Source organism: Eublepharis macularius, chromosome 4, assembly GCF_028583425.1.
Source record: "Eublepharis macularius isolate TG4126 chromosome 4, MPM_Emac_v1.0, whole genome shotgun sequence".
Taxonomy (NCBI): Eukaryota; Metazoa; Chordata; class Lepidosauria; order Squamata; family Eublepharidae; genus Eublepharis; species Eublepharis macularius.
In genome coordinates, this window is record NC_072793.1 from 178,468,217 (window position 1) to 178,488,929 (window position 20,713).

The following is a 20,713-nucleotide window of genomic DNA, read 5'->3' on the forward strand; positions in this document are numbered from 1 at the left end:
ATTTTGTCCAAATCCTTTTTGAAGTGAGGCCTCTAGAACTGCACACAGTACTCCAGGTGTGGCCTGACCAAGGCTGTATAGAGAGGGACTATGACCTCCTGCGATTTGGATGCAATGGCCCTTTTGATACAACCCAAGACAGAGTTTGCCTTTTTTGCCACCACATCACAGTGACTGCTCATATCTACTTTACGGTCCACTCTTACCCCAAGATCTCTTTCACATTCACTACTTCCCGTAAGTATATCCCCCATCCTATACTTGTGCTTCACGATTTTGTGGCCCAGCTGTAATACTGTACACTTATCTATATTGAATTGCATCCTGTTCAGAACTGCCCACTTCTCCAGAGTATTCAGGTCTTGTTGAATTTTAACTCTATCTGCTTGGGTGTTTGCCACTCTTCCCAATTTGGTATCTTCAGCAAACTTAATGAGTAGCCCACTTACCCCTTCATTCAGATCATTGATAAAAATATTTAAAAGTATCAGGCCCAAAATGAGCCTTGTGGCACCCTACTGGACAACTGTGGCACCCCATATTTGATGGGATGTTCAAAATGCTTGTTTTGAAATGCTTCTAAGAACCAGATAATTTTCTTGCTGTTTAACATGTTACAGTGAAGTTTCTTCTCTAGAACTCTGCAGAATTACTGTTGGTTCGCACATAAAATAGCTATGCATAATAATAAAGGGATCCATCCGTCGGTACATCCATCTGTCTGAGGCACAGATACTCATCAGAAAATGGAATTGGGAGTCACAAAATTGGCTTCTACCCTCAGAATGGCTGTGGCAGTTGCTGTGCCAAACACAGAGGGAATCATAACATCATGGAACAGTGATACCTAACGCTTTGCATTTTCAATTGAAGTCATGGTTTTCTCTGGCTGGTGTAACTCATCTGAAAATAATGGGAAGAGCCTCAAAATGGGCCATTAACTTCAGAATAAAGATGAGCGTTACAGTGCCCAACCAAAAGCAATAGAAATGTTGCAGCCCTCTGACAGAAGCTCCACATGGTATTTGCAATGGAAGTAGAAGTTGACTTTGGCAAGCATAATATCCACACCTATAGCCAGGAGATTCAAAACTGGCCCCTGGTATCAGGATGGTCATGGGAATCTGTGCCAGATAAGAAGAGAATAGAAATTTCACATCCAAAATCAGATTGCTAGAACGTGCCCTCCTCAGTGGAAGCACAAGTGCTTTAGAGCAGGCATAACTCTCAGCCATCATGTCCAGGATAGTGACAGGAGCTGCAATGAAGGGAACTGGGATATCCCAGCCCAGATTATCTCCAATACGGCTTGATGCTCTAGGCAATGAATGTGACATTACCTTTAGTGTAGGTATCTCAAATAAAGCTAGGGACTATCAAATTTGCCACTAGATTCAGAGTGCTGGTGGGAGTTGCAGGGCCAAAAGTGAAGGGAACCAGAACACCTTTCCCCAAGTTATTGCAATAACCTTAATCCCTTGCTATTTCCCATTGAAACTATACTTTACTTGTGAAAGGCATAACACATCAGAACAGAAGGTTCAAGACTAGTCACCAGCTTCAAGGTGATCAAAGAGCTTTACATTCCAGAAATAAAGGAATTGCACTGTCCTCCTTCTATCCATTTTATCCTCATAGCAACCCTGCGAAGTAGAACTGGCTGGAAGTATGTGACTGGGCCCAAATCAGGCTGCAACCTCTGCAACAGAAGCAAGATTCAAACTTGGATTTCCTCGTTCCTAGTCCTAGATTCTAACCACTATACAACACAGGCTCTGACAGGCCATTGAAGTTATTTAGCCCCCGTGTTTCTTTGACAAAAGGGGCATTTTTAACCCTCCCGATCTGTGCTGCCATCACTTTCCTGGGTACTTGTGATTACAGCTTTCCTTCCGTTGCAAATAGCGGAAGGAGGCTGTGGAGTTAATGTAGGCCAGAATGGTCCCATTGCCTTCCTTTCTGGCACTGCAGGTCCTACCTTCCTCCTAAAGTAGATGCCACATTTTTGGACTCCCCAGGCTAAGAAAGCTCACAGAGCCAAAATCAGAGGGGCGGGGGTGGTCACGGGGATGCACGGCTCAGCATGGTCCAGTTCCTTTCATGTTTAGCCCTCAGATACCCATGACTGTCCTGAAGCTACCACCCACTTTTAGATGTCCAGGGTTCCGGTTCTTACTTCTTTATTTACAACTATAGATAGAACAGGTAGAATTTGGGGGTGGCAATAATTGTGCCTATTTACAAGAATGGTAACAGGGAGGATCCCGCCAATTACAGGCCAAAGTCTTTTAAATATAATATGTAACCTCTATTCAAAACATCTACAATGGAAGTTAAGAGACTGGATGGGCCAGGAAGGTTTTTTGGGGACAGGAGCAAGCAGGTTTCAGAGAAGGATGATTGTGTTTAGATCAATGTGTCATTCTGGACCATTTAATCTCAAAATACTCCTCGAACTCCCTATAGATTTTATATCTGGGTTTGACTCTATTTTGAGAACTATTCTATGAGATACTTTGAAATCTACTTCAATAGATAGGTGTTTTTTCTTATTGAGATCTCTGCATAAAAATACTTCTATAAGGGTACAATGTAATCCAAACAGTTACCTAACAACAATGGTTAGAACAGATGGAGAATTAAGTGGATTTTGGCACCACCTTTAATTAATATTTATATTAATGATATGGCCCAGTGTTTGTATAATATTGATTTTCACCCCCAAAGCGTGCTGATAGACGTATTCCACTATTACTTTATGCAAATGATGCAGGTTTGCTTTCTAGAGCCTCCAACAGCCTCAAGAGAGCAGGTGATAATCAAAAGCTGACTAGGATGGTCGCCAAATTTGGTTGGTTGGCTTACTGAATTAGGGAAGTGACAAAGAAGCAAAGATAGGGACATTTGACATTTGATCTTAATATTAACTTTTAGATCTTAGAATTTTAAACTCTTATATACAATTTTAGACGGTTTTCTATTTTATAACTGTATTGCATTTTACTCGTTATTCATTACTTCTATTGAACTGTTTGCTAGTCTTAGACCATAACAATAAATCTATTATTGTGGTTGGTTTTCGGAAGACTTAGGTCTGCCACAGACATATGGAAGTAAATATGAATGAGTGGCCATACAGATTGACGGGAGGATGGTTCTTTATTTTGCTACAGGTGACTGTTCATGGAAATTGTAAAGAGACCTCATGGAAAATAAAAGAAAATTGTCTGAGACAATAGTTCTAATTGTGGTGTTAGATATATGATGTTCCTTTCACAGCTGGAAATCATCATTTTCTGAACATGAATGTTTGAAATAGCCCTTCGCAGTCTCAGAGCAGAACCACAAGTGACAAAAGGCACAGATTGGACACTTGTCTGCTTCCCTCAAGTTTTGATGGGAAATGTAGGCAGCTTGGCGGAATGTTGGACAAGTGACAGTTGAAAAGTCCATTGGACAGCAGTCAGAGAGCCAAGCTGCGAGACCAGGATGCCTACATTTCCCATCAAAACTTGAGGGAAGCAGACAAGTGTCCAACCTGTGCCTTTTGTCACTTGTGGTTCTGCTCTCAGTCTCCTCCACTCTGCATTTTCATATTTCAGTTACAGCAGAATGGCTTTAAATGGTAGATCTCTTTAACATTAAAGAGCTACTTACCATCCAATTGAAGAAATCTCTGGACGTAATGTAAAGTTGAGGAAGAACATTTTAAGATGTACAGTGGACACACATTCTCCAATGATAATTGCTTCTCTAACGCTCTGCAGATGCTGGGTATCTCGTGGCTGCCAAGTGCTGATAGATTCTGACCTGCTGCTGGAAGTAGAAGGCAGCAATGGCAGGAAGAATAAAAGTACAAACATACATCTGAATGCCAACAAAATATTGGTCCACTTCCGCCTAGAGACCTTCATATTCTCAGAAACATCTACTAGCCTGTCTGAAAAAAAAAGATGAGCCAGTTCTCTGCCTTGTAACTTTTATTCTTTGTTCCTGAGCCGATTTTGCTTCTCCAATTCAATTTATAGTTTTGTTTTGAAAACACAGGCTGTACACTTTCAATACAACATATACTGTTTTTATAGGTTATGGTTTCTAGCTTGAATGTGCAAACTATACAATATGATTTATATATACTCAAAATCCCCACTTGTAACATTTATAGGTAGGAAGAAATGATACGAAATTAAAGAATCAGAAGTTTCATTCACACAAAGTAAGACAAAAATTGTAAATGTTTTTAAAAGCAGCAAAGAGAAGGAATTGAAAAAGAAAACCAGTAGGCAGTCAACTGCCCAATACCAGCAGACAACTGTCAGCTCAGATAGAAGTTTTCGCCCTATGTCATATCTGAGCCAGACAAAAAGGGTAAAGTAGGAGAGACACATCAAGACTCGGAGTTAAGAAAAGAGGGCAGTGGAGATGTGGCGTTCCTCGGTGGCTCTACTACGTTCTCTCAAACTCTGCTTTTTATCAAAGCGGCAGAGATCAGGTCTTTTTGGATCTTTTTTCTTCTTCCCCTCTGGAGCTGACAGGAGTTTTATCTATTACCTCAAATGATAACAGGAGCTCCCTTTTTTCCCACTGCTACTCGCCTCAGCTGCTGAAGACAGAGCCAGCTGTAAATACTGCTCATCACCTTCCTTCTCTGCAAAGGACGAGACTACCCGGTAAGCTGTGGCAAATTTTGCAATAGGGAAAGGCAAAGGGCAAATGAGGAAAGGTAAAAGGGAGCGTGAGGTAGAAGATGGCACCCTATCACCAGCTTGTAAACAGACCAAGATGGATGTTTTCTTTATCTCCAACGACAATATTCTGTCTGACATTCCAATCTCAAACTGATTTGCCCTATTGGCTGAGCAGGTGCTAGAAGAAAATATTGTTGAACAACACAGAGAAGAGGTAAAGTAGGAAAGCTTCCTATGACAGATCCTGCCTGATGCTTGTTCATCTCCCAGATCTCTGAGCTACAGATTGCTTTTATCGACTGAATGCAGCAAAGCCCAAGCTCTTGAGCTCAATTTGCCTCTTGATTTTCAAAGTCATCGTTCACTCACTGTGCGCCCCCCCCCCAAAAAGGGAGTTTAATTATAGTCTTTTTATTAATTACAGGGCAAAGTTCCTTCTTTCCCAAAGCCTCAAGGTATCCCATGCCACCGTGTCCTTTATCTTTCTCAAAAATTGTTAATGATGTTTATAAGACTTCAACATAGACACTGATTTCTTTCGGGTCTCTGATGTAGCTCAGTTAGCTATGTGGATTTCAGAATGCATTCAATTGCATAACCTCAATTTTAATTAAAATTTAATTTAAATTATTACATTTCTAAACCACCCTCCCTACAAATGGGCTAAGGGCAGGTAACATTATTAGACTACAATAAAAATAAATACTCTATAAAATTAATAATACAACAAATTTACAAAGTTTTAAACCATAAAACCATATCCAACAGTAGCAAAAATACTAAAACTATATACCTCTGCAGCAATCGGAGGGATAGGGCAAGCAGTTCATACATATTTCAGACAAACAGCAGACCAAGGCCACAGCAGAGAAACAGACCCGGTAGCCTACCCAGACTTCAACCACTGACACAGGCCTAGCAAAACATGTCTTTCTGACAGGCCCAGCAGAACTGTAATAAGTCCCACAGGGCCCCGGCCTCGATGGAGGGAGAGTTCCACCAGGCTGTTACCGGGGCCAAAAAGGCCCTGGCCCTAGTTGACATTAGGCCAACATCCTTGGGGCCAAGGACCACCAGAAGCTGAACAAACTGCCCTCCCGGGAACATATGGAGAGAGGCAGTCCCACAGGTATGAAAGTCCCAGTCAGTTTAGGGCTTTGAAAATCATAGTCAATACTTTGGTCTTGACCTGGAACTCACTTGGAAGCCAGTGCAGCTGGCACAAGATAGGTCTAATGCGTATCCTAATTGGAGTCCCAGTGGGGATATGCGCTGCTGCATTCTGGACCAGCCTCTAGGGCAGCCCTGCATAGAGCAAGTTACTGTAGTCCAGTTTGGATCACTGTTGCCAGGTCACTAGTCGAGAGGTAAGGAATAAGCTGCCTGATCTGACCGAGGTAATAAAATGCAGACCTGGCAACTGACGTGACCTGGGCCTCCATCGACAGAGAAGCATCCAGGACCACACCCAGGCTCCTCACCGTCAGCATAGGTGCCAACAGTGCCCCGTCCAGGGCTGAGAGCCCCATTCCTAAATCTGTCAACTCGTGATCCAGATACAGGACATCTATCTTCATAGGATTCAACTTCAGTCCACTCTGCTTCAACCACCCAATCACAGCTTCTAAATTCCCAGCCAGGTTATCTGGCGTGGAGTCCAGTCAACCATCTGTAATTGGGTGTCATCTACATATTGATGATATCCTAAATGAAAACTGTGAGCCAGCTGGGTAAAGGGATGCATATAAATGTTAAAGAACATCTGGGAGAGTATTGCCCGCCTGGTGACTATCTTGCATTTTATTCCCCTCTCCTTTGATATCAAGTACACCTGGGTCAAGATGATATAAAAATCTTGGGGCAGGATGGAACAAGTGGCAGTGATTAAGCGATACTCATATTGATATGCATATGTTTCCCCCCATAGACAAAGAACAGTTCCATCTGGTCATTTTAGGTGGGGAAATGGTGAGAGGCTAGATTGAATCTTCCTTCTGCTTCTGTCATTGCCCTGATCTGAACTGGACCCCTGAGCCAATTCAGTCCCTTCCTTAACCTCTCTCTCTCTCTCTCTCTCTCTCTCTCTCTCTCTCTCTCTCTCTCTCTCTCTCTCTCTCTCTTTGACACTGGAATTTTATTGAAATTTTAAAATTAGTTAGAAGAAACATACAAAAGAAAAAAGTTGTAAGTCAAAAAAATAAAAAGATAAGAAAATGAACAAAGAGAAAAAATACATGTATAAAATGAATACATACCAATTTTCTCATTGAAAATGTATTCAAATATTACATATTATGCACTAATTCTAAAATTACTTCTCCTTTCCATCTAAAAAATCTTTCCCTCTCCCTAATCTTCAAAAGCACACATCTTCTTCTCCAGTTCTTCTTCTACTGTAGGTGATATTGTAGCTTTCCGATTTTGAGCATATAATAGTCTTGCTGCTGTTGTCATATACAAAAAAGTGTACCCTGTGTAGCTCCTGTTTATCCATTAGATCCAACAAAAAGCCTCTGATTTCATTTGTAAATTAGTCTTTAAAATCTTCTGTATAATCGAATGTCTTTATATCCAAAGCTTCTTAGCTTTGTTGCAAGTCCACCATGAATAATAAAATATCCCCTCCTGTTCTTCACATTTCCAGTATCTATTCAAATATTCTTACACATTTTGCTAATTTCTTTGAATTTGAGATTTTATTTCCCCCTCCTCCTGTTTACAAATGAATTATAATATGCATGAGTCCTATCAAATGATTTCTGAAAAAAACATTAATTATAACTTTTAAACTACCAGATTTGCGTAATATTGCAGTTGTCCAGGAAGAGAAAAAGAAGCAAGGGGAAATGGGAGAATTATTTCATTTTATAGTTATAAATCCAAATGCATTTTGCTTGTAGCTTTAGCAGGGCATCTGGGAATTTGGAGAGATGGCTAGCTTATGGCTTCCCCGACTAACATTGCAATCCTAACCCCCCCAGGCTGCGCCGTCACTCGTGCGCCGGTATAAATGGCACCCTAATGACTTTTGCAGGATAGTTCCACCAGCGCCCAAGCGTGGCAGGGCGAAATGCAGTGGCCACTGGGAGGTCCCACCCACTGTTCCCCTGACAACCCCACTCAGCCAGTGGCCACACCCCACCCCTCACATCCAGGCAAGAGAACAGCAGCAGAGCAGCCAATGCAGAGGCTGCAATCCCCACCACTGCCACCGCCACTGCCACCGCCAATAGGCCCCCATCAGAGTGCAGGCATCCCTGCCAGGGAGGGGGCAGAGGTGACAGTGAAGGTCCAGATCGAACACCTCCCCCTTGCCCATCCAGCCCCCATTTCTGATGAGGACCAGGCCGGTAGCCGCAGCTCAGTGTGCCTGCACATACCCACTTCCACTGCCATGACCCAAAGAAAAGGAGCGAGGGAGCACTGACAGGTAAGGAGAAGATGGGGCAACGGTGAACCCATCCTGCTGATTAGTGCTAACCGCCCCATCACCTGAACCCACCTGATGACTTGCCTCTTCAGGTGAGGCTCGGCAGGGGAGGGGGCAATGGTGGCCGTCCTTGCCCGCCCCAGAGGCAGTTGCCCAGAAAACTACTCTTGACCAGGTGTTAGTTAGCCAGACCAAAAGAAAAAGGTGCCCCCCCCTGAAAAGTAGGGCCAGACAGTAGGGAACTGATCTCTGTTGCCTAGAGAGCAGTTGTGCTTCTGGAAGATCTCCAGTTACCACCTGGAGACCGGCAACCCTAATCAGTCCCCAAGTTCCGGAGAAGCAGGTGGAGGGAGGCGGGGCCTCCAATGAGTGACAGGAACTCCCATTGGGAACCACATGGGAGGATGGGAGGCCATTTGGAAATGGGTGGGTTCAGGTGGGTTCAGGTGATGTGGTGGTTAGCACTAATCAGCGGGATGGGTTTGCCATCGCCCCATCTCCTCCTTACCTGTCAGAGCTCCCTTGCTTCTTACTGAGCTGGAACTTCAGAGTCAGAACACCTGCAAGGAAACAGGAGTGGCTGTTGCTAGTTAGCCAGACATTCTGGACTTTGCCCTTCTTCCCTTCAGCGAGTGCAAAGTTCTCCCACTTTTCTCACGAAGTCCCCAAAGTGCACTCAGTGCCTGCCACCGTGAGCACCCTCTCCCCCCCCTCATGTTCAAAGTGGCCACGGCACAGAGCAAACGGGCAGAGCTTCCCGCCATGTGCTCACTCACCTGGGGCACGGGCAGCGCTGGCTGGATGTTTTATAGGGTGCTTTGCGGGTGAATGAGTGCAGGGAGGAGGGCTCATCCATGCTGGGATCAGTGCTTGCTGATTGGTCCCCAGGATATTTCCCATCCTATGCTCCTTTGGGCCATGGGGGTGGGGCAGGATGCTCAGAGAGGGGGCCAAGTTTTTGCCATTCAATGGGCGCCTATGGGCTACACCTTGTTCTTTCATGGCGTAGCTCTTTTGCACCGCTGTGGGCGTTCCTGCTTCTGGAAGGGCTTAGGGAGCAAACTAGCTCCAGCCCCACCCTCCTCCCCGCCCCCTCCTGTGCTGACGCGGGGCTCTACAACACTTCTCCACCTCCGCCTGGCCGTCTCTTGCTTGCAGCGGCAGTGGCCCAGTGGCAGCCATGCGCCTCATAGCACTGCTGACAGAAGATCATTTACACCCACATAAGGGCCAGATGAGCTGTCACAAGCCACAGTTCGGTTCCTATTCACTTTCCCCACCCTCCTTAGGATTGTACTGCCCGTGAACTGCATTGGGATCTGTAATTAAAATTAAACAATTCTTCCATTGCACCTTGCTTCTTCTTTTTTTTAATTTTTATTGAGTTTTTATAGTAAACAGGGAGGGGTTACAACAAGGCATAAGCATTTATGATGGGGGGCAGGGAGTGGACGTGAGATTTATGCACATGTTTTTCTTTGTCTAAGAGAGTACATCAAGAAAAAATATACTATATTTTTCAGCAGGCCAAGATTACAAGTTTTTAAAATTCTTATTTTTCAGGGGTAGATCAGGAAAGCAGCTAAGGCAATGCACCTATGCCCACTCCCTAGTAGATGGGGAGGGGGGAAGGACATCGAGATTCATGCACAATGTTTTCTTTTTCCAAGAGAGTGCATCAAGAGTGCAATCCTAGCAGGCCAGGATTACAGCAAAGTTTTAAAAATTATTATTTCTGGTCCAATATCTTTAATCGCTCTGCGTAATTGTCATACAATTGCAGAGACTCCAACCTCTATTCAGACAAAACATATGTTATTCAGGAATGCCAGTGAGAAGGCATCACTTGAGTTGCAGAACCTTGTAACTACCAAAGAAGACTGTAATTAAGTCTTCCATTTTATCCCCTGGGGAGAGCTAGTGGATGATAAAATAAATAGCAAAGTGGGTGAAAGTAGAAATATATCCTCATCCAATTCAAGACATGGTGGAGTTCAGGAACTGATGGGGGCTCAATTAGACTCCATTAGTACTTCTGAAAAGTGTTCAGGACAGAAGGTTGTAATCATAGACTTACATGACATCCCTCTTCTGTGGGAATGCATGCCCTCAGGATGTTGATCTTGGTGGTATTGCTTCTGCTGCTTCTCTCTCCACTAATATGTAAAGCTCATGCTGGTAAATGCAAGATCAGGCACCCCAAAGACGTTCTTCACAAGTATCTTCATCCAGGAGATTTCATCATGGGTGGTCTTGTTTGGCACTTCTTTTTGTTCTCCCGTCCCAAAAACTTCACCAAAGAACCAACAGGGCAACTTGAACTTTTGGCGTAAGAAATAAGTCGTTTTCCGGTGCTATATTTCTATCTAGGTTGTATTCCCTAGCGGTATCCTATTCATAAGTTTCAGAGGGAACTTAAACAGTCCTAAAAGCTGAACTCTTAGAATGCCCCTCCCTTGTTTTCTGCAAGCATTATTCTATCTTCAGATAAGGTCTCTATCATTCTACCAACAGAAAGAATACACTGAGGCTTTGGAAATACTTTGGATTTATTTACTTTTCAAAATTTCCATGCAATTCCATCCAGCTCCAACTATGCACACAATACCATGCATATCTATAGTATTCTTAACTGTTTTATCTCACTTTATGACATGCTCTCTAAGGCACAATTTAAACAGTGCTCTTTTCTGTGGATTTGGGGGCTTATATTTTCCCACCCTGGATAACCAGGATGCTTACTGCTCCTTCAAAGCAACCAAATGCCCCTAATTTTAGGGAATAGCTGGAAGTACCACCAAAATAATTTTTGGTCCATGGATCACACCATGGCCATTTCCTTTTTTTTTTAAAAAAATAGCTTTTATTGGATGAGGCAATATACAATAATTGATTAATACATTAAACTTATCCAAATTAACTCTTCTACTTAGATATATACCCCACCCCCTGCCCTCCCCCTTTTCTTTGTTGACTTCCAACAACACTCGAACCCCCCGTTTATTCATAGATATTATTATTACACTATATTGCTATTACTTTTACTTTGAAATCTTTTTATATAAAATTTAAAATTTCATATAAAATTTTATATAAAATTTAAAATTTATTTTATATAAAATTTAAAATTTAAAAATTTTAAAATTATATAAAATTTAAATTTTTATATAAAATTTAAAGACCACAATTGTCCTTTAACATCGCATTTCTTTTCCAAATATTTCTTAAGTTTCTTCCAGTCCTCCAAAAAAGTTTCTGGATCTTGCTCATTCAAATTTCTAGTTATTTTATCCATTTTGGCCACGTACAACAGCTTCCTTGTCCATTCTTCCACATTCGGTATTTCTTCTTTTTTCCAATATTGAGCATATAAAATTCTTGCTGCTACTAACATATAATATAACAATGTCTTATCCTTTCTATTAACCTCTTCTAAGTGTAAAGATAATAATAACATTTCAGGATTTGTAGCAGCATTATATTGTAATATCAAAGACATTTCAACACATATTTTAGATCAGAAGTCTCTAGCCTTTTGGCAAGTCCACCACATATGAAACAAAGAACCTTCATGCTCTTTACATTTCCAACATTTGTTTGATAACTGCTTATTAGCAATGGCTAATTTTTTCGGTGTTAAGTACCATCTATACAACATTTTATATCCATTCTCTTTGATACTGGTACAAGTTGATATTTTTAAGGTATTTTTCCATAATTGTTCCCATGCTTCCATGGCTATTTCCTTGTTGCAATTTATAGCCCGCTTTACCATTTGAACATTTACTGTTTCATCTTCTGTGAACCACTTCAATGACAACTTATACATTTTGGATATTACCTTAGTATTGTCTCCCAGTAATATCTCTTCCAAGTCTGAGTTTTTGGTTCTAAAACATATTCCTTTGATCTGAGTCAAATAAGTCTTTAATTTGCCTGTATTGTAACCAACCATATTTGAATGGCAAATCCTCATTTCACTTAAGTTTCAACTCATCATTTTCTAATATTGTTAATTCTTTGAGGGTAAGCCATTCTTTTCCCTGGTATTCCAAATTTGGATTGACTACTTCCGCTAGTATAATCCAAAATGGTTTCTTTTCTTCTATAAATTTCTTATACTTGAGCCAGGTTGACAAATTTCTTCTTAGATAGTGGTGCTGAAACATTGCATCCATTTTATACTTTTCATACCACATATACGCATGCCATCCAAATATTTTGTTATGTCCTTCCAATATTAGTAACTTATGATTGGTCAAAGTCACCCATTCTTTAATCCACACCAAACATATCGCTTCATGATAAAGTCTTAGATCAGGTAACTGCATTCCTCCTCTTTCTTTAGCATCACAAAGAACTAAACCATGGCCATTTCCACACGGCTTACCTGCAGCCGGGCCATGCCACAACGTCGTGGATTGTGCCGGGGAAAACGCGAAATATCAAGTGTTTTCTCGCACGAGTTTTGTGCAACGTCACGTGAGAAAACGCAATATTTCACGTTTTCCTTGGCATGATCCGTGACGTTGCAGCATGGCCTGGCTGCAGGTAAGCTGTGTGGAAATGGCCCATGATCATAAGCATATACTAAGAATTAATTTACCAATAAGTCTGTATGTGGGTTTGCGCTTGCATGTGTATTTTGAAAGCACTTCTGGGGATAGGAGGTGAGGTGTCTTTTCTTTGTGAGTGTTTTTGATGTTTATCGTTCTCATCGCATGTAGTTATGGCACCCTATTATGCAGACAGACCTCACTTATGTAGTTTCTGGTCTGCTGTGAAAGATCAAGATGTGAAAGCAGTGGCACCTTAAAGACTGACAAGATTTTCAGGGTATAACCTTTGGGGAATCAAATGTCCCTTTGTCATACAGGAATCTTTGACTCTTGAAAGTTTATATCCTGAAAACCTTGTTAGTCTTTAAGGTCTTCCTGGACGCAAAACGTGCTAATTCATATAGCTCCGCAGTCGTTACCTTCAGAAGAGTAATATTGCCTAGAGAATTGTGTTGCAAAATTGGAATAAAATATTTTAAAAAATGAAAAAGTTGCACAAAATTAGGTTTCCAAAAATGCCCAATATGCTGTTGAGGAAATGCTTCAAATCTCTTTGTAGTGCAATGACTCAGAACTACCAGCACGTCCTGGCCATGGTGTTTGCCATAAAGGAGATCAATGAAAATTCCCAGCTTTTGCCCAATGTCACCTTGGGGTTCCGCATCTATGACATCTATTTGAATGCAAGGTGGGCGTATCATGCCACACTGCGACTTCTTTCCCCCTGGAACAGTTTTGCCCCTAACTACATGTGTGCCATTCAGGACTACCTATTTTCAGTAATCAAGGGACTTGTCTCTGCGACCTCCTACCTGATACCAAATGTTTTGGGCATGTACAAGATTCCTCAGGTAGGATATATGTGTGGAACATGAAAATATATACTGACTTACATATTATAGCTGTCAAGTTTCCTCAAGTATGGTATGTGTGCCGAACATGCAACTATAAAGTTGCATGTTGCCCTGCGAAAGCGGGGAGTTGCCCTGAGCCTGCGAAAGCGGGGAGGGTGGAATATAAATATAATAAATTAAATTAAAGTGATGATGAACGAGTTCTTTGCCTTTTTTGAAAGGTGTCTCTGTTGTTGAGACAGGAATTGGTTCATTTCATGTAATAAGACAGAAGTTACCCTTACTGGGAGTAGAAAATCCAAGCAGCAGAGAAACAATGTTCATACCTGGTAAAAATATTTCTTGGCTGTGGAAGGAGAATATAACTGTAGTGGATCCAACCCAGATAACACTCTGTTAAAATGTGTCTGAAAGACTTGATTCAGTTCTTCAGTGGGTTTAATTTTCTTTGTTGTAACTAGGTACAATTCCAGTATCAATGGAAAAGAATGACGACACTTCTGCGTATAATCATTATAACATACATGTATTATCATCTATTCTACATTTATGTACATAAACTAGATATATACATTTTAATATGAATCTAAACTAACATCATTCAAATCATTAAAACCATTCAATTAATATAATTCACATATTTATATAGACTTGCTTTACATATTCCTGATTTTCCATTGTTATTTCAGTATTTCTGTTCTATCTTTACCATCTGTCTTCTTTCCCAGTAACAATTTTGTTATAAATGTATTAGAAACATGTATTGCCTCTCTCTTCACCTATTCTAATTTAAAATTTAAAGTTCTTACTCATTCTTGATTTTTAACTAACTAGACAAAAATACTTTCCATTGTGCCGTCATTGCATATTCATGTAATTTATTCTTCCATTCCTTCACGTTTAGATAATTTCCTTCCTTTATGCTGCAAAAAGTTGTACCATCTACTTGAATAATTCACTATGCATTTTTGTAATATTGCTTAGTATAACATTTAATAACGTATTTTGGAGGTTCATCAAACATTTAAATTTTAATATCTTTTGCATTTCTTCATGTATTTCTATCCAATATTTCCTTGCTGCTTTACACATCCATCATATATGATAAGAAGTTGCATCCATATTCTGACATTTCCAACATTTTCCATTATAGCCTTTATTAGTTTTTGCAAAGTGTTTGGGAAGAATATACCTTCTAAAAACATTTTATACCTTCTTTCTTAGAACTTGACATTCAGAAAATTTGTTTTTTTAATTCCATAGATTTTCCCACTGGCTCATGGATATATTTTCTCCGAAATTTTGCATCCATTGTATCATACAATTTTATGTGTTCTTTTCCTGCATCATATTGCAATAATACTTTCTATATTTTTCCTAACAGATGCTTTGAATCTTCAGTAATTAATTGTTCAAAAACCATTTCTCTCTAAGCTGACCTCCTTCTTTAGCTATTTGCTCTTTAGACACCATTTGATAATCCAGCAGCCATTGAATGTTTTTTCCTTTATCTTGGATTTCCCGCCATGGTTTTATTTATCCTTGTTTATCCATCATATATTCTTAATTTTATAGTCAATTTTATTTCTTGTAACGTTGCAGTAGACTTGTATTGGAGATACATGTTACAAATCACAATCCAGGTAGCACCTATTACTTATCCACCAAAAGGACTCAAAACAGTGTGCAGGCTTTTAAGTTCTCTCTGATTCTTCGTCTGGCTGGATCTTAGAAAAAAATTTCTTGCCAGTGTCTCTGCTCCATTCTGGAGCGCAAGTAAATATACATTGGTGCCTTTAGTGTCAAGCTGCACCATAGCTCTTCTAAGAAAGCTAAAAATGGTATTTGCTGACTTAGCCGGAAAAAGAGACAGACACAGGCTTGGAGATAAATTGCCGTTTATTAATATACAACAATATAACTGCATAACTACGGCAAGGGCCAACTATGCGGTACAGGTCAAGCCACGGGGTCACACCTGACCACCGCCTTGGCCTGTCTGGGCGAGCCCCAAAGCCCCGGGTATAGGCCATCCATTGAATAGCTGCAACCCGGCCAGCCAGGCTAACGGATCCCCCCACCAAGCTCCTAACGCCCCAGCCGTACAGCATGAGGGAAGGACTTGTACCTGGGGATCCCCGCAGGCATCTGCCTGTGCTGTGATAGCTGTCACAAGCATACCGCACTGATGGCAGACCCTGTTCCCCCACATCTGGGGGAAATGCCAGTGGGTGCTCACTGGCCCACTCCCTATTCCCCAAAAATCTCCTGCCAAGGGGACCTAGATGGCGCCACCCAGGCCAAAACCCTCAACCTCTGCCACAGTGCAAGGTAGGCAAAAAAAACCCCCAATCCAACAGCCAATCAGGAACAGGGGCAAAAAAATCCTACCTGGCTCTGAAAACAGCAGCCGGCTAATCCTGCACTATGACAGGGCGGGTGGGTGGGCTGAGTACAAAGGCAGACTGAGTGGCAGGGAGAGCAGAGCAGCCTACTAAGGCTCAAGCTCCGCCCCCCAAGCCAAATGCCCGTATGCCCGGGAAGGGGTCTGTCTCCCTTCCGGGCAAGCCAGCAACACATGGCCCCCGGCTTATGCAGCGTTGCTGCAGCCGGGTGTGCCAATTTTTCCACTGGAATTGGAAAGGGCAGCTTTCCAAACAAGATTCACCAAACTCTTGTAGGACATCAGGAAAGGAATTACTTGATAGTCCTCATATTAACAATTTTGTGGAAGGTGATGCAGCAGGTGTAAAAGCAAATAAATCCAAACTGGGTGGTCGTACTTTGTGTTATGGGTAAAGTCCCAGATGCAGCAAGATTTGAATCCAGTGGTACCTTAGAGACCAACAAGATATTCAGAGTATAAGCTTTTGAGAATCAAAGATTTCTTCTTCAAAGCTGCCTTCTTCAGATAACCATATACACTGTCTCTTGATATTTTGTTCTCTTCCATCTCACATATGCCTTTCAGCTGAAGTCAGGTATTTCCAAAGTAGACAAAAGTTGTACACAGCCATGCTGTGCTATACACAACTTCAATGAACAATATTTTAAAAGTAACAATGAGCAAAATTAAATATTTGAAACCGAACAAAATGGCCTATTTGCTGTAGGAATATAGGACTTAATTACCATAGCAGAATCTCAAGAAATCTTTTGGTTAATGCCTGGAAGCAATAATTACTTGTTTCCTTTATGTGTGCACATGCCACATACTACATTCTGAAAGTATTCCTTTTCTCGCTCTTCAATTTCTTGTTAGCTCTCATACGGCTCTGCTCCCCTGATGACGGAAGTGACCCAAGGACTTTCATTGTACCAAATGGTCCCAAATGAAGCTCTCCAGTTAAAGGGGATTCTGCATTTACTTCTCCATTTCAACTGGACGTGGGTTGGATTCTTCGGAGGATACGGAGTGAATTCAGAGTGGTTCTTGAAGACCATGGTTTCTGAATTCTCAAAGCATAGCATCTGTTTTAGCTTCTTAAAAACAATCCACAAGTTTGGTAAGGTTAATCAGTTTGAAGATATCGTGAAATGGTCAGAGACGGTATATGATAAAATCATGAACAGCAGGGTCAATGCTATAATTTTATATGGAGATGCTTGGTTCATGCTTATTTTCAGATTATTAATAGGTCAACCAATATTTAAGGATAAGCTACAAAAGCCAAAAGGAGAAGTCTGGATTCTTACACCTCATATGGAAATAAAATCCTACCCCATTCCTAGGCACTGGAATGCACAGCTCTTCCATGGAGCTTTATCACTTGCCGTTCACTCTAATGAAATCCAAGGTTTCCAAGAATTTCTTCGGAGCCGAACCCCTGACAATCAAGAAGATGGTTTTATCAAGGACTTCTGGGCACTCTCATTTAGCTGTCTCTTCCCAAATTCTTTTCTGACAAACTCCAGGCTATTTTTCTACACGACTAACTGCACTGGGGAGGAGAAGCTGGAAAATGCTCCACAGTCTTATGTGGAGATGCGCATGACAGGACACAGCTACAGCATCTACAATGCTGTCTATGCAGTGGATCATGCTTTGCACGCAATGTATTTGTCCAAGCCCAGCAGAGTGAGGACGGAAGGAAAGAGAAAAGAGATTCAGGACTTTCAGCCATGGCAGGTAATGACCTTCCCATGTGAATTTCCTAATATTTTTAAATAGTTTTAAAAGCCCTGTTGCTCCTAGGCTCTTTAGGGAGGCTGAGAGGTGTTCTCTAATACTCCCATGCCTTCTGGTTTGTGGACTGATGCAATAATGATGAGGCCATCCCTTGGAGACGGTCCTTTAACTCTTGGTCCTGTTGACTTTGCTCTTCTCACTGCAGCCGTGGGGCAGTTGGTTGGCGGGAAACCATCCATCTTTTTTCTTGGTGTTTGTGGGTGCTTCGTTTGTACAAGTATGCGTGTTTGTGATAATGTCTGTGCATCCAAAATAAAAAGGCATATGTCAAATATCATATTTGATGATAAAGCTTCTAGATCTTAAAGTAGTTTCGTATTTTATATAAACCTTCGTGCAGCCGTGCTTTAAACCAAAAATCGTTGAACTACTGCTGGTCAAATCTTTAGCGTCCCATTTGTTGCAGTCATTTTACAAGGCCTAGACCGACAGGTGTGGCAGTGCATGGATAATCCTACCCTGGTACCAAGCACAAAACAATAGTCAAGCTCCTTATCCATACCTCCAAGATGTGATGATATATGAGTCCCATCAAGGCCATTCCCCTGTGCTATACAGAGTGAAGGACCAGGAGAATTCCTTGCCCTGGCACTTTTATTGAACTACCTGAAGGGCTGAGTTTGGTCCCCTCTTCCTATCTCAAGGTGCCTCAGGGCGCTCTCCATTTAAACTCATTTAACCACCACCCTTACCAGTCTACCACTGCCAACTCTGGGTTGGGAAATTCCTGGAGATTTGGTGGAGATCCTGGGGAAGCCAGGGTTTGGAGAGGGACCTCAGCAAGGGATAATGCCATAGAGTACAATCTCCAAAGCAGCCATTTTCCCCAAGGGAAATGATTTCTGAAGTTTGGTGATCTTTGTAATTCCAGGATTTATCGCCTATCTAAAGGCTTTACCACCTTCCCTCATTCAGGACCTCCCTTTGGCATGGCTTCCTGCAGATTTTATTATACTCTCTCTTTATTTGTATTGTTTGTATTGTGACACTGTGGCAGCAGTCTGCTGCCATTGCCTCTTCTCTTTTTGCCCAATCACCTTCTGGTCAGCTCATTGCCAGTGCTATGGGGGCTACGGAGTCTCCCCACCTGAGCACATCTCAGCTGGTTAATCCAGAATGAAGGTAGTCCCTCCAGTGGCTAAGGCTGGCATCTGGGAGTCCCAAGACAGAAAATGTAACTCTCAGTCAAAGATGCACCTCCTGCCAGAGTGTACTTGGCGGGGGGGGCATCCTAAGGAATCTCAGCCACTTAGCATAGCAACGCTGGAAGACCTGCCCCTTGAGAGAGATCCTCAGGAATTAAAAGACTGTCTAGAAGACCCAAAGGGAGATGCAAACATCACCTGCAGATCAACAATGATTTTGTGAGTGTCCCTCACAACAGTTGCCCACCAAAAATTCTACAGGTTGTTTGTACCAGAAGCCAAAAAAAAAAAAAAACTTTGGATGGGCTCCATACAATGCCTCTGAAATCAAGCACACTTAAGGGTATTTCACTTGAAATCAATATTAATACAACCCCATCTATCAGCATTGGACGGGGTTTGGAATGGAAGAAGCAAGGGTGGACACCAAACACTGAGGGACACACATACTTTTAAAAATGATTCCCCCCCCTTAATTAGAAGTTCTGTTTTTTTAAAATCTCAGACCTAGGGTGTTACAGGGAAGCAATGGGATTTTTTTACAAAATTTTCTTTTTTCTTTTTTTAAATTAATTTATTTAGTTTTTTAAACAATACAATACAAGTAACACATAAGCATACAAAGAAACTAGTCAACATCCATCCAGATATTAATAAAATTAGTACTTTCAAAAGCATAGTACAGTTATTTTGGAGGCAGATAGATAGTAAGATTACAAATTGAGCAGCACATCAAAATAATCTTTAGGTTTGACAAGTTGTTTAATATATTCATCTGTTGTCAAAAATTCCAAAACCGGATACCAAAGTTCAGTAAATTGTGATTTATATTCTGGGTTCACCGACTGTTTAACGTAATCTGTTAGCTTTGCTAATGTAAAATGGCCCCAATTCCTTAATAGCCAATTTGAGATAGTTGGGTTTTTTTTTTTTCGATATAGCCATTGGTTCATCTTATTCTCCTTTCCTCTTCTGAAAGAGGAAATCTCTTTGGTTTCGCATTAATTTTTCTTTGAGCTTTTTTCCACCAAATGATAGTGCAGACTTCCACACCTGTGGATTTCTATCTGTTGTTGTGCCAATGTAATATTACACAAAGGGTAAAGCCAGTTTGATACAGCAAGGATATGTTCAGACAAATCCTTCCATATGTTTAATTGTTAGTTTAATGGCTCACCTTAATTTTTCAAGTATGTTCTTAACAGATCAAATTCAAGATAATGTAAACTATGGTATTCCCCATTACTATGTGTGATGTGAAAGTTGGACAAAGAAGAAAGCTGACAGGAGGAAAATTGATTCATTTGAAATGTAGTGCTGGAGGAGAGTTTTGCAGGTACCATGGGCAAATAAGTGGGCACTAGATAAAATCAAGCCTGAATTCTCCCTACAAGATAAAATGACGAAACTGAAGCTATTGTATGGTTGTTGTGGGTTTTCCGGGCTGTATTGCCGTGGTCTTGGCATTGTAGTTCCTGACGTTTCGCCAGCAGCTGTGGCTGGCATCTTCAGAGGTGTAGCACCAAACGACAGAGATCTCTCAGTGTCTGCTACACCTCTGAAGATGCCAGCCACAGCTGCTGGCGAAACGTCAGGAACTACAATGCCAAGACCACGGCAATAGAGCCCGGAAAACCCACAACAACCATCGTTCTCCGGCCGTGAAAGCCTTCGACAATACATTGAAGCTATTGTAGTTTGGTCACATTGTGAAAAGACAAGACTCACTGGACAAGTTAATAATGCAAGGAAAAGTTGAAGGAAGTAAGAAAAGAAGACCCAAAATAAGATGGCTGGAATCAATAAACGAAGCCACAGCCTTCAGATTGCAAGATCTGAGTGAGTCTG